The sequence below is a fragment of the Amphiura filiformis genome, chromosome 4 (assembly GCF_039555335.1).
Source record: "Amphiura filiformis chromosome 4, Afil_fr2py, whole genome shotgun sequence".
Taxonomy (NCBI): domain Eukaryota; kingdom Metazoa; phylum Echinodermata; class Ophiuroidea; order Amphilepidida; family Amphiuridae; genus Amphiura; species Amphiura filiformis.
The window spans coordinates 6,082,938-6,096,696 of NC_092631.1; positions in this window are offsets into that span (position 1 = coordinate 6,082,938).

Genomic DNA, 13,759 nt, shown 5'->3' on the forward strand with positions numbered 1-13,759 from the left:
TATTTATGTGACCTGCTTACCTTGCTCAGCGACACGGTAACGCACGAAAATAGGCCCAGACCTCGCTCCTCTTCGGATACAACAAGGCTCTTGGTTCCACGATAAAATAAGAGAGCTAGTGATCATTCGTTTGCTGTTGCCTCTCCACGGCTCTGGAATGAGTTGCCTATCCAGTTGAGGGCGGCGGTGTCTGTTTCTGCATTCAAGCATTTGCTTAGAACACATTTGTATTAATGTTGTTTGTATATTGCTTCATTTTTGCCTGTATTTTTTTTTTTTGTAAGACGCTATGCTCATTGTTTAGAGCGCCATATAAGTGTTGATTAATAATATTGGGCTGTGATTTTATCTTGCTGTAATTTTGGTGTATCGACAATGCTTGCGTGACGTACACCGAGGGACCCCTTGGGGATTTTGTGGGTGGGCCCCGGGTGGACCTCTTTGTGGTGTTACTCTTCTACATCTTTTTATTTGATTTGCTTGCAGCTGGCCTGCTATTTTTATGCATATGGTAATACTGGTTTAATATTTATGTTTTATTCATATTTTGTAAATTGAGATTAAGTTTGGTAGTTTTGATATTGTAAAGCGCATTGAGAAATCTGTGGTTCACAATGCGCTATATAAATGCTGTATTATATTATTATTATTATAAAAAATCGGATGTTGTCACAACTACAGCACCTAAAGTGTTGGTTTTTGCCAACTTTGGAAAATAATATGCAATTGGTTTATTCATTGTGAATGTATTAATGGAGTACTATATGTAGGCACTGTTTAATGAATCATTTGACATGTTTAAATCGGAATGCAGAAATTGGCAAATTGTGTAAAGAATATGTGAGTTTCAACTATAGGTCCTACCTATGTACACGCATGTTAAAGAATGTATGAACCAGGGGTCGCAGGTTTTTGCCGCATATGTGGAAAAAAACGCGGTTTTAACCACGGTTTTAACCGCTTGGCAAAAATGGCAAAAACTAAAAAAGTGATTTATAGTTCAGTTTTTTTCATCTCAAAACAAATGATTAAGTTACAAAAATAATTTCCTGGGTGTAACAAGTCCAGATTTTGTAACATATTAAGAAATTAAAGGCATGCGTTTTCATTGCTCAAGTGCATTTAACCGAAATGTGGCATATATCAAATTCAAAACTTTTTCATTTTAAGGACTTGATGAGACAAAAAATATGTTGAATGATTCATTTAAAGATTTGTGTTACTGTTTATGAGCTTTCTGTGTTATTTTTAAATATTTGAGTGACTGTAAGTGAGTTTTTGCCATTTTTGCCGGCAAAATATCATTCTATGTATATCCTAAGAACTAGTGTAAACAGTGGCTCCGGAACCGGGGGGCCTGGGGGCCCGACCCCCTCAATAATTTTGGTGAGGGGGCCCAAGTACTCTAGGGCTCCCAATAATCTGAGGTAAAATTCATAATTTTAGGGTAAAATTCAAACATTTAGGATAAAATTCATAATTTTAAGGTACTATGAAAGTAATTAAGGGGGAATAATACCCTGATTTTCATCAGTACCCCTCTTCTTTTTTTCTTCCAAATTTATGACGTACATAAATATGTTCACCACCTCATAAAATATATCTACATACAAAGTGATTTTAAACCATTTTAGTAAGTCATTTTAGCCCTATATATTTTTTGTTTACTGTATCCTATTGTCTGTCCAAATAACTTAGACACCGGTTTTTAGGATATATTTGAAAAGTTTTCACTTTGGCAAAAAGTCATGAAAGAAAAGTTGCTAAACACGGTCAGACCTAACAGAAATTATTAGTAAAGCGATGAAAAAATATTCTTCCTTGTCTACTTTTATTCAATTTTGACCGATTTACAGCAAGATATCTGGGTCCAGCCGAATATTCCTAATGACTTGAAACTTTTGATGGGATAATCTATTTACAGTAAGGGGTGTTTGAACATTGTAGTCATGCATATTGATCAGTGATGACACCCTTTTTCTTTGATCCTTTTACTAATTCACAATAATGGCGGCCTACTCAAATGCATTCAACAAAAGCATGTTTGCAATCACCGCGAGAGGTCGTCTCACACGCATAACAAATACACTACGATCAAATAGGTTGATGACAATATTTGATTGAATGGACTGTGGATTTGTGAAGGACATCGGTTCAAATCCTTTGTTTGGAGCCAATCAATAATTTCATGCACAACCTCTATAACTCAAAAGATGTCACAGTTGGTGCATTATAACAAATGATAGGGCAAGTTACTGTGCGTCTGGAGTGTATTGTGAATTATACTCCTCACCAATAACATCAGAACATTCATAGGGCATACAATTTGTATTTTCTTGGAATTGGGCCAAGCCAAAAGCATGCACAGAACAAGATTCAAATACCGCGCCGAATTGTTGTAATTGGTTGAGGGACAACTGGGATGAACTGAATTATATTTTTCATTTTTATAAAATGTTTTTGGTGAGGAGTATAATTAATTTACTATTCATCCATTCACTATCCAAAATCACAATACCTACAAATCTGTATAATGAGACCTTCCAAAATAATGGTACCCAACTTCTACCGGATTATTTTTAAAGTGTTGAGAAAAACCTTCCAATTTCAATAGAATTTCTGGTAAACTCTCACTCAATGCTTTGGAAACACAAAAATCCCGTTAGGTCTCAGCGAATGTTAACACTTTTCTTTCATGACTTTCCTTGAAAGTGGATATTTTTTCAAATAAGTAACAAAAACTGGGTGTCTAAGTTAATTGGACAGACAATAGTAACTCAGATCTGTGTTTCATAACAAACCATAATTTATTCTTTTCAACATGTTCAAGTAGGGTACATGAATAGAATACATTAAATCCTTTGTTATACTCTCTATAGAAAATCTAGTGGTTCATGCAAAATACCTACCATGATAACACTGAATAAATTAAATAACCACTTATACAATGGATGCATAGTCATTAGTCAATTTAATACTATAATGTGTTGTTAGGAGAAGAAAAGGCTATTAGGTCACCGTATGTCAGGTTATAGGTCAATTGGTTCAGGACAAATATAAGCATCAATTTTGAATACACATGTGAGAGTCTGTGATATAATAATGAAGCATAATTTTGATATTCTGTCTTTAAGGGATCTAGAATGAGCGTTTATTGCGTTTCGACAGTATTTTTTGTGGAACATGAGAGCACCTCAGACCTATCGAATTGCATTCTGAATACTGAAGCATCTCTTTCTGATATAATACAAATTTTATGACAAATTATAAAAATTTGATATTTTTCAAATTTTTGATATATAACAGTCCTCGAAGTAAATTATATAAATCTAATGATATATTCTTTAAAGTACCTGGGAGGAAAAGCCGACAGTCAATTGAAAATTTTGACCTTTCATATTGAAGACCTTTTTTGTGTGTGTGTTTTTGGAAAAAAAATCCATATATTCAATATGAAAGGTCAAAATTTTCTATTGATCGTCAGCTTTTCATTCCACCTACATACACTTAAAGTATAAATCATAAGATTTATAAATTTTACTTCAAGTACTGTTAAATATCAAAAATATCAATTTTTAATGATTTGCCATAAAATGTGTATTAAATTGCGTAATTTCAAAAATCAGAATTATTTGATATCAGAAGGACATTCTTCGTATTCAGAATGCAATTCGATATGTCTGATGTGCTCTAATGTCCCAAAATAAATACTGTCCAAACGTTCATACCCCAGCCCTTATACATACAATTAATTCTTATAAGGCGCAATATCCAGTATGATCAAGGCGCCATACAAAATACAACAAATAATACCACATGAAATATAATACAAAGCAAAATTACAAATTCAGATTAAAACAAATGAGTTTTCAGGAGTTTTTTGAAAACTGCAATTGAACCGGCATTTCTTACATGCTGCGGAAGTGAGTTCCAAAGTGATGGGCCTGCAACAGAGAAGGCTTGTTCACCTATACATTTCTTACTAAATGGTATTGCAAGAAGAGTCTTGTCTGTTGCAGACCGTGTAACCGGAGCCGTTGAAGGACGATTTATGTGAGCAAGTAAGTTGGCAAGATATCAGGACCACAGTCATTGAGACATTTGTAAACATGAAGACATATCTTAAATTGAATACGTTTTGTGACCGGTAACCAGTGCAGTTTTTTCAGAAGAGGTGATGGACTATCGAGTCTGGATGCATAGAAGATCAGTTTTGCAGCTCGGTTTTGAAGGGACTGGAGGCGAACAAGATCTTGTGAGTTTGCGCCATACAAGAGGGCATTGCCGTAATCAAGACGGGAGAGAAACAATGCTCGGACGACAAGGTGACGTGTGTCCTGGTCAAGATAACGGCATATGCGGCGGATATTGCGTAATTGATAATTTCCAGATGATACCAGACTGTTAACTTGTTTACACATTGTCATATTCGAGTCAAAAATGATTCCAAGGTTTCGGATGTTACATGATGGTTCAATATGGATGTCGGCGATCTTTAACTGTACTTTGGGGAGCTTTTGAAGGCTTTGGTATGACCCGGCTATAAAAAATTCAGTTTTATCATTGTTCAATTTGAGTTTGTTTTGATTCATCCATTCCTTTATTTCGGCGATGCACTGCTCAAGTTTCGCAAGTGCTGTTTCACTGGATATATATCGAGAAGTGCATGGTGGATATACTAATATACCTTGGGATGTAAATGGTGAGTACAATTTAGAATGCCTAGTTGAGATGGATTTCACAAATAAATATAAAATAGTTACCAAAATCACAAAAGTTAAGCTTACGGAAAACTACCCAATATGGTTGTATAGGTGACAAGAAATAAAAAAATTTTCAACATTGCTGTAGTATGGTTGTGGTAACCTGTTACCTATGGCTTAATTAAGTTTCAGTGCAATAATGTCTCAAGTTAAAAATACAAAATATATCTCAACATTGAAAATAGAAGCATTTTAACCAGTTCTTTTTTTGATAATTGTGGAGCACCAAGTTCATGAAGTCATAAAAGAAATCAGGAACCACTTATTCCCATTTTACATATCAACTTTATAATGTTTTAGCAACACATATCCAAAATTTTAACGAAATCCGTTGATAGTCGGCTTTCCAAAATGAAGTGAATTTAAATCATCAGTGATGTACCTCCTTTTGGCTTCTATCTTCAAAAGCATATAAGCTACATTGATACCGATGCCACCAATAAAACGAGAAGATTTGCCCTTCATTTTGCATACCACTTCCAATTTTTTTTTTGTAATTTCTTCACAAAATGCAAAAAAATGCAAAAAAAAATCAATGGGTGTAGTACCCCCTTAAGGTGTTCCATCAAAGCTATTGCCGTGTGCTGCCACCTAGCGGTGGTTCCGGGAACGATGCGTCTAGGTCTTTAGGGGCTGTGCATGCAATAATTATGAGCCCTGGGGGGAGGGTAAAATTTGGGGGGGGTGCAAGAAATGTTTGGCTAGCCGAAAGGGGCAAGCAATGTTTAGCCAGCCGAGAGGGGGGCAAGCAATTTTTGGCACATTTAATAAAATGCTCTAAAAAGGCTAAGAGAAACAGTATATGGAAATGCTTTAATATGCAAATTTTCCTGCTCACTGCGCTAGCGCTTTCGCAGGTTTGCAAATTGGGATCCCCAAAATTTGGCATGTGTAAAGGGGGGGCAAAGATTTATTCATATTGGTGGGTAGAGAGGGGGGCGGGCAAGTGATTTTTGGCAGGCTTAGGGGGGGGGGGGGGAAGGCAATTTTGGCGTGCCATTCGAAAATCACCCCGGGCTTATAATTATTGCACATGCAGCCCCTTATGTCTATCCTTTGATAATCAGCGGTGCCATGCAGAGTGCAATCATAGAATTTTAGATTGAATACAATAACGCTTTTTTCAAAGACACTTTGTATGTAGATATATTTTATGAGGTGGTGAACATATTTATGTACGTCATAAATTTGGAAGAAAAAAAGAAGAGGGGTACTGATGAAATCGTACAGCTGTGAGTGAAATGTACATAATGTGAAATTTTCATAGAATTACGATCCAGGCCTTTTCCCAGCAAACACAAAAACGTTTTAAATAAGTTATATTTTGGGTTTTGGTTTAAGTAAAAACGTTTTAATAATATTAAAATGTCGGGTTATATAAAGGTCATGAAAACGTTTTAAACGTTTTTTATGAAAACACACTACAACAATATTTTTAAACTGTTTTCGAATTGTTGTATAAACTATTTTTGCAAACATTTTTGCCAAATATTTTTTCAACACTTCAGTAACAGTATGTTAAAATGTTTACACCCAGCAAACACAGAAATGTTCTTAAATTTTTTTTTTTCAAAACGTTTTAATAACATTTAAATATCGGGTTATATAAAGGTAATGAAAACATTTTTAAAACGTTATTGCAAATATTTTGTTAAAACATGTCTGCAAAATATTTTTTCAACCTCAAAATAACATTCTGTTTAGAATGTTTTGTATCAAGTTTTCAAAAATGTTTTTGGAATGTTATCAAAACGTTTTTATACCCTTTATATAACCCGACAGTTAAACGTTTTCTGTAAAACATTCATGTTTGCTGGGAAGTAGATTATCAACAAATGTTTTTTAATGTTATGAAAGCGTTATATACCATTAATGTACCCTTTATATAACCCGACATTTAAACGTTTTCTGACAACCTTTTGCGAATGATGTCGAAAACGTTTTGTGTTTGCTGGGTTCTTTGATAATCAGGTTGCAGAGATTGTATGTCTAGTGCACGGCAATACATTCAAAAATTGTTTTCACATATTGGTAATTAATCCTGTTACATCCTTACTTCTACTGCATGTAATAAATGTCTTCCTGCACAGCTGCAGTCAAGACATCGGTAAAATTAAAAGAAATAGACCAGGAGTAATGTTAATTATTGATGAGATTCATCAGCAGAGTTCAAAAGTCAATTTAATAAATATGTTAATAATACCTGTACATAAATAAACATTACTTCAAACAAATGTGGACTGTATTATTTTTAATACACACAATTTGGTATGGGACATAAGTCAATTGAATAAAAATGTTAATGTTGACTGCGTCTTCATTAATTTAAATTGGGTACCATGTTTATGTACCCAAAGTTTTCATATCTTAGATTGATTATATCTTATTTATGTTGAATGTATCTTAAATTATATAAGTAATTGTTTAGAAAAGTTTGGCACAATCTTGATGTATATTAAGTGTCCAGAGATAATTTGAATTGCCAGGAGTCAATCATTTTTAGGAGGAGCATATGTTGTGATGATAATAATATTCTTCATGATTTGGAATAATATTTGCCTCATGCTAAAATCTAAATTTTATCAATTGCATGTCGTGTATTCGACATGGTCAATTATCAAACAACTACTTGCCGACCCTTTACCATGTCAAGATGTTTCTCATCTCTTTCTTCCAGCAATGTTTTGTTTTAGTTTGAATACATAGTTCATGCAAGCAAATTTACTGCTAGCATGGGACACATGTTAATTTATATCATAATTATGTCAAGTTAGCTCAATCAATAAGAAGTTTGACTATGGTGCGAGAGGTTGCGGGTTCGAACCCCGGGCGGTGGTTTAGTACGCGCTCATGGAAAAATTAAGCTAACTTGAAATTACCCTGGACAAGGAACTTACTGCTTATTTTGTCATTGTAACCTATACGAAACTCGGGGAGCTGATCCTGGCTGCAAAGGCAATAATTATTGGGGAATGTCTAGAATGTGTGCTTCTTAGTAGCAAAGTCTCTAAGTTGTTGTTAAATGGTTTATGGGATGATGTAAGCCGTAGTGGTCAGCGACATCCTGTAAAGTGTGCTGAGGTATGTGGGTCAATGTCTAGTCATTGTGCCTGTCCATAGCGCATAATAAATCACTGTGTTTTTTTCTTTCTACCCAACAGGTAATTTTACATTTCATACCAACTTGATACATTTGTTCATCTTGATATAATATATTAAATAAACGTAATTCAGAAATGTAAGCCATGATTCCTTTTGTTATTTAGTTGTCACCCATGGTTTCTCCCATTCCTTATGATCCTTCTCCTCATTTGATACCTCCATGTTTGCGATCTCTGAATCCTGCACCTCTCTGCTGCTAGTTAATTCCTTTTAAGTTTCCCTTGTTGGTTTTGGAATTTAAGTTATAACTCTATTTTGTCCTTTTATAAGTTACTAGTATTCCTCAAGCCAACTTAAATACATTTCACACGTGTTCCAAATATTGATGTTAATTTTACCCACTTCCTGTTTTGTTAAGCAAAAAAAAAAAAAAAAAAGAAAATGCTAGTATGTCATGAATGCCTCTATCAGCAGTAGATAGCAATGCTAGTATGTCATCCATGCCTCTATCAGCAGAAGATAGCAATGCTAGTATGTCATCCATGCCTCTATCAGCAGAAGATAGCAGTGCTAGTATGTCATCCATGCCTCTATCAGCAGTAGATAGCAAAACTGGCATGTCATCCATGCCTCTATCAGCAGAAGATAGCAATGCTAAGTATGTCATCCATGCCTCTATCAGCAGAAGATAGCAATGCTAGTATGTCATCCATGCCTCTATCAGCAGAAGATATCAATGCTAGTATGGCATCCATGCCTCAATCAGCAGTAGATAACAATATTAGTATGTCATCCATGCCTCTGTCAGCAGTAGATAGCAATGCTAGTATGTCATCCATGCCTCTATCAGCAGAAGATAGCAATGCTAGTATGTCATCCATGCCTCTATCAGCAGAAGATAGCAATGCTAGTATGTCATCCATGCCTCTATCAGCAGAAGATAACAATATTTGTATGTCATCCATGCCTCTATCAGCAGTAGATAGCAAAACTGGTATGTCATCCATGCCTCTATCAGCAGTAGATAGCAATACTAGTATGTCATCCATGCCTCTATCAGCAGAGGATAGCAATACTAGTATGTCATCCATGCCTCTATCAGCAGTAGATAGCAAAACTGGTATGTCATCCATGCCTCTATCAGCAGTAGATAGCAATACTAGTATGTCATCCATGCCTCTATCAGCAGAATATAGCAATATTAGTATGTCATCCATGCCTCTATCAGCAGTAGATAGCAATACTAGTATGTCATCCATGCCTCTATCAGAAGTAGATAGCAATACTAGTATGTCATCCATGCCTCTATCAGCAGAGGATAGCAATACTAGTATGTCATCCATGCCTCTATCAGCAGAATATAGCAATATTAGTATGTCATCCATGCCTCTATCAGCAGAAGATAGCAAAACTGGTATGTCATCCATGCCTCTATCAGAAGTAGATAGCAATACTAGTATGTCATCCATGCCTCTATCAGCAGAAGATAGCAATATTAGTATGTCATCCATGCCTCTATCAGCAGTAAATAGCAATACTAGTATGTCATTCATGCCTCTATCAGCAGAAGATAACAATACTTGTATGTCATCCATGCCTCTATCAGCAGTAGATAGTAAAACTGGTATGTCATCCATGCCTCTATCAGCAGTAGATAGCAATACTAGTATGTCATCCATGCCTCTATCATATCAGCAGAGGATAACAATATTAGTATGTCATCCATGCCTCTATCAGCAGTAGATAGCAATGCTAATATGTCATCCATGCCTCTATCAGTAGTAGATAGAAATACTATTAAGTCAGAATTAATATGTAAATTTTCACTGGAAAATTGTCTGGACACATGACATCCATGGGCGCAGACATATTAGCATTATGGAATGTGACCCCGAGCACAGCGGGTGGTCTACCAATATATTTGAATAGGAAGAATTTCTCATTTGATGCAAAATAAGTTACTTGTCGCAAGTTAATAATATTATGGTAAGAGTTTCCGTGGATAAATATTTTTTTCCGTAGGTAGATATTTTTGAAATTACGTTTTGATGATACTGTGAAGAAATTAAGATTGCATGATATTTATTAATAAATTTGCAAGACACACATTTCTATCCAAATTACAGCCAAGAATACTATTCCAATTCAAAATTACTAAGACTTAAATAGCGAGGTCACCGTCGGGGGTCAGAGATCAGGCTTGATGTCACGCTTACATTGATACCCATTGGTCACGTGTCCAGAAAATTTTCCCGTGAAAATATACCCATTAATGTTGACTGCTAGTATGTCATCCATGCCTCTATCAGCAGTAAGCAAAACTGGTATGTCATCCATGCCTCTATCAGCAGTAGATAGCAATACTAGTATGTCATCCATGCTTCTATCAGCAGTAGGTAGCAAAACTGGTATGTCATCCATGCCTCTATCAGCAGTAGATAGCAATACTAGTATGTCATCCATGTCTCTATCAGCAGTAGGTAGCAATATTAGTATGTCATCCATGCCTGTCAGCAGTAGATAGCAATACTAGTAGGTCATCCATGCCTCTATCAGCAGTAGATAGTACTAGTATGTCATCCATGCCTCTATCAGCAGAAGATAGCAATGCTAGTATGTCATCCATGCCTCTATCAGCAGTAGATAGCAATACTAGTATGTCATCTATGCCCCTATCATCAGTAGATAGCAATACTAGTATGTCATTTATTCCTCTATCAGCAGTAGATAGCAATACTAGTATGTCATCTATGCCCCTATCAGCAGTAGATAGCAATACTAGTATGTCATCCATGCCTCTATCAGCAGTAGATAGCAATACTAGTATTTCATCCATGCCTCTATCAGCAGTAGATAGCAAATATACTAGTATGTCATCCATGCCTCTATCAGCAGTAGATAGCAATGCTAGTATGTCATCCATGCCTCTATCAGCAGTAGATAGCAATACTAGTATGTCATCCATGGGCAAAAATGGGCAAAATTAGTACAAAAAGGGCATCTTACATATCAGGGCGGGGGGCAAGAGGAGGCAAAACTTCTCACGGGGCAGCTGCCTCCCATTATGCCACCGTAATGTTGTAACGGTTGCGTGCTGATGGTGTATATCAGTGTTTACTCTCTCTGGAAATTGGGCAAAAGAAGCAACATAATCCAAAGTTGGTCCCAAATCGGATCAATTTTCAAAAATTCTCAAATTGACTAAAATTAATGTTAATACAGAACTGCAAATCTTGTGCACCAGAACTAATTTTCACTGGGCCAAAATCATGACATAGGGCTTCTGAGTAAACACTGGTCCATCACAAAGTGTAAGTTTACAATTAGCAGAGATCAGCAAGGCATAATGATTAGTTTTCCATCTTGTTATTATCATTATCATCAACAATATTATTACTGCAATACATCCATTTCTGAATTGAATCTTTCTAGATTAAGGCCAAGTTAAAAGATAATCGTTTGTCTCAAAGCTGATGAGAAATTGACAATTTAATGTGGTATGCATCTTTGTTTCTTAATGAAATGAAGTCCAGTTTCAGACATTTTGGCACTACAGGGCTCAAACTCACACCATCATGCACCAGAGGCTAGTACCTTACTGATTTAGCCAAGCCATTTTTAGGGAAATTTCCTGATTTCAGATGAAGATTTGTTCTACCCTTCTTGTGCAAAAGAATAGGGAAATAGTTAGGTTAAAAAGTTCAATTTGGTGACCACTCTCTGGCTAGTAAGGTTTGACGATTGATACGACTTCTGTGGACCATTTAGAAAAAAAAATAGCCACCATGTCCCCTCGCGCCAAAATCCAAAATGGCCGCCGCCACCATTTTGAAAATTTAAGTTTTGAACCAGAGCACCTATAATCATGCACAAAGACACTTTTTTGGATATGTCGAGTACAAGGATTCCAATTCTGACATTAGTTTGACATTACGGCATCATTTTCACCATTTAGTTTTGAACAAGAGGACCTAAAATCGTGTACAAAGACACTTTGGATAAGTCGACCACAAGGATTTCAAATTTGACATTACTTTGACATTACGAACTCATATTTACCCAGAAATCCAAGATGGTGGCCGCCGGCGCCATCTTGAAACAAGAGCACCAATGGCGCTGTGGCTCTGCGCTTTTTCGTAACAGTGAAAGTAATTGTTCTTGGAGTCGATTGTGCAATGTGACAGATCACATTCAATGGGTACATCTCATTTGCAGAGCATATAAGAATACATTAATCAATTTTGGGAATTACTATTTAGCGACATGAATCAAATCGGGTGGAATTGGATAGAAATGGGTCCAAATGGACCGAAACTGATCAAAATACATAGGCCAATGTCAAGAATAGTGTTGTCTGTTTATACTAATTTGATCTCAGTTGACCCCGGTGACCCTGAAATGGCCTTCCAAAACTTTAGCTCTAAACAGTGACTACCCACCAGGTTTCATGCCTATTCAACAGTTTTTACTTATTTGACCTCAGATAACCCCTGGTGACCCCAAAATGACCTTCCAAAAATGTGACTGCAAATGTTGACTGCATCCACCAAGTTTCATGTCTGTCCAAAAGTTTTTACTAATTTTACCTCAGATGACCCTGGTGACCGAAATGACCTTCCACAAATTTGACTCCAAATGTTGACTGTACCCACAAAGTTTCATGCCCATGTGACAGCTGTTACTAAATTGACCTCAGATGACCCATGGTGACCCTGAAATGACCTTCCATAAATTTGGCTCTAAATGTTGACTGTAGGCCCTACCTACCATGTTTCATGCTCATATGAGTTTTTACTAATTTGACTTTAAATGACCCCTGGATGACCTCAGGTGACCCTGAAATGACCTTCCCAAAATTGGGCTCTAAATGGCGACTGTACCCGCCAAGATTCATGCCCATCCGACAGTTTTACTAAGTTGACCTCAGATGACCCCTGGTGACCCCAAAATGACCTCCAAAAAGTTTAACTCCAAATGTTGACTGTACCCACCAAGTTTCATGCTCATCCGACAGTTTTTACTAATTTGACCTCAAATGACCCCTAGTGACCCCAAAATGACCTTCCAAAAATTTGACTCTAAATGTTGACTGTACCCACCAAGTTTCATGCCCATCCGACAGTTGTTACTAATTTGACCTCAAATGACCCCTGGTGACCCCAAAATGACCTTCCAAAAATTTGACTCAAAATGTTGACTGTACCCACCAAGTTTCATACCCATATGACAGTTTTTACGAATTAGACCTCAGATGACCCCAAAATGACCTTTTAATAATTTGACTCCAAATGTTGACTATACCCACAAAGTGTCATGCCCATACGACAATTGTTACTAATTTGACCTCAGATGACCCATGGTGACCCTGAAATGACCTTCCAAAAATTTGACTCTAAATGTTGACTGCACCCACCAAGTTTCATGCCCATACAACAGTTTTTACTAATTTGACCACAAACGACCCCTGGTGACCCCGAAATGACCTTCTTAAAATTTGGCTCTAAATGTTGACTACACCCACCAAGTTTCATACCCATACGACAGGTTTTACTAATTTGACCTCAAATGACCCCTGGTGACCCCGAAATGACCTTTCCAAAATTTGGCTATAAATGTTGACTACACCCACCAAGTTTCATACCCATATGACAGTTTTTACTAATTTGACCTCAAATGACCCCTGGTGACCCCGAAATGACCTTCCCAATATTTGGCTCTAAATGTTGACTGCACCCACCAAGTTTCATGCCCATACAACAGTTTTTACTAATTTGACCACAAACGACTCCTGGTGACCCCGAAATGACCTTAAAATTTGGCTCTAAATGTTGACTACACCCACCAAGTTTCATACCCATACGACAGGTTTTACTAATTTGACCTCAAATGACCCC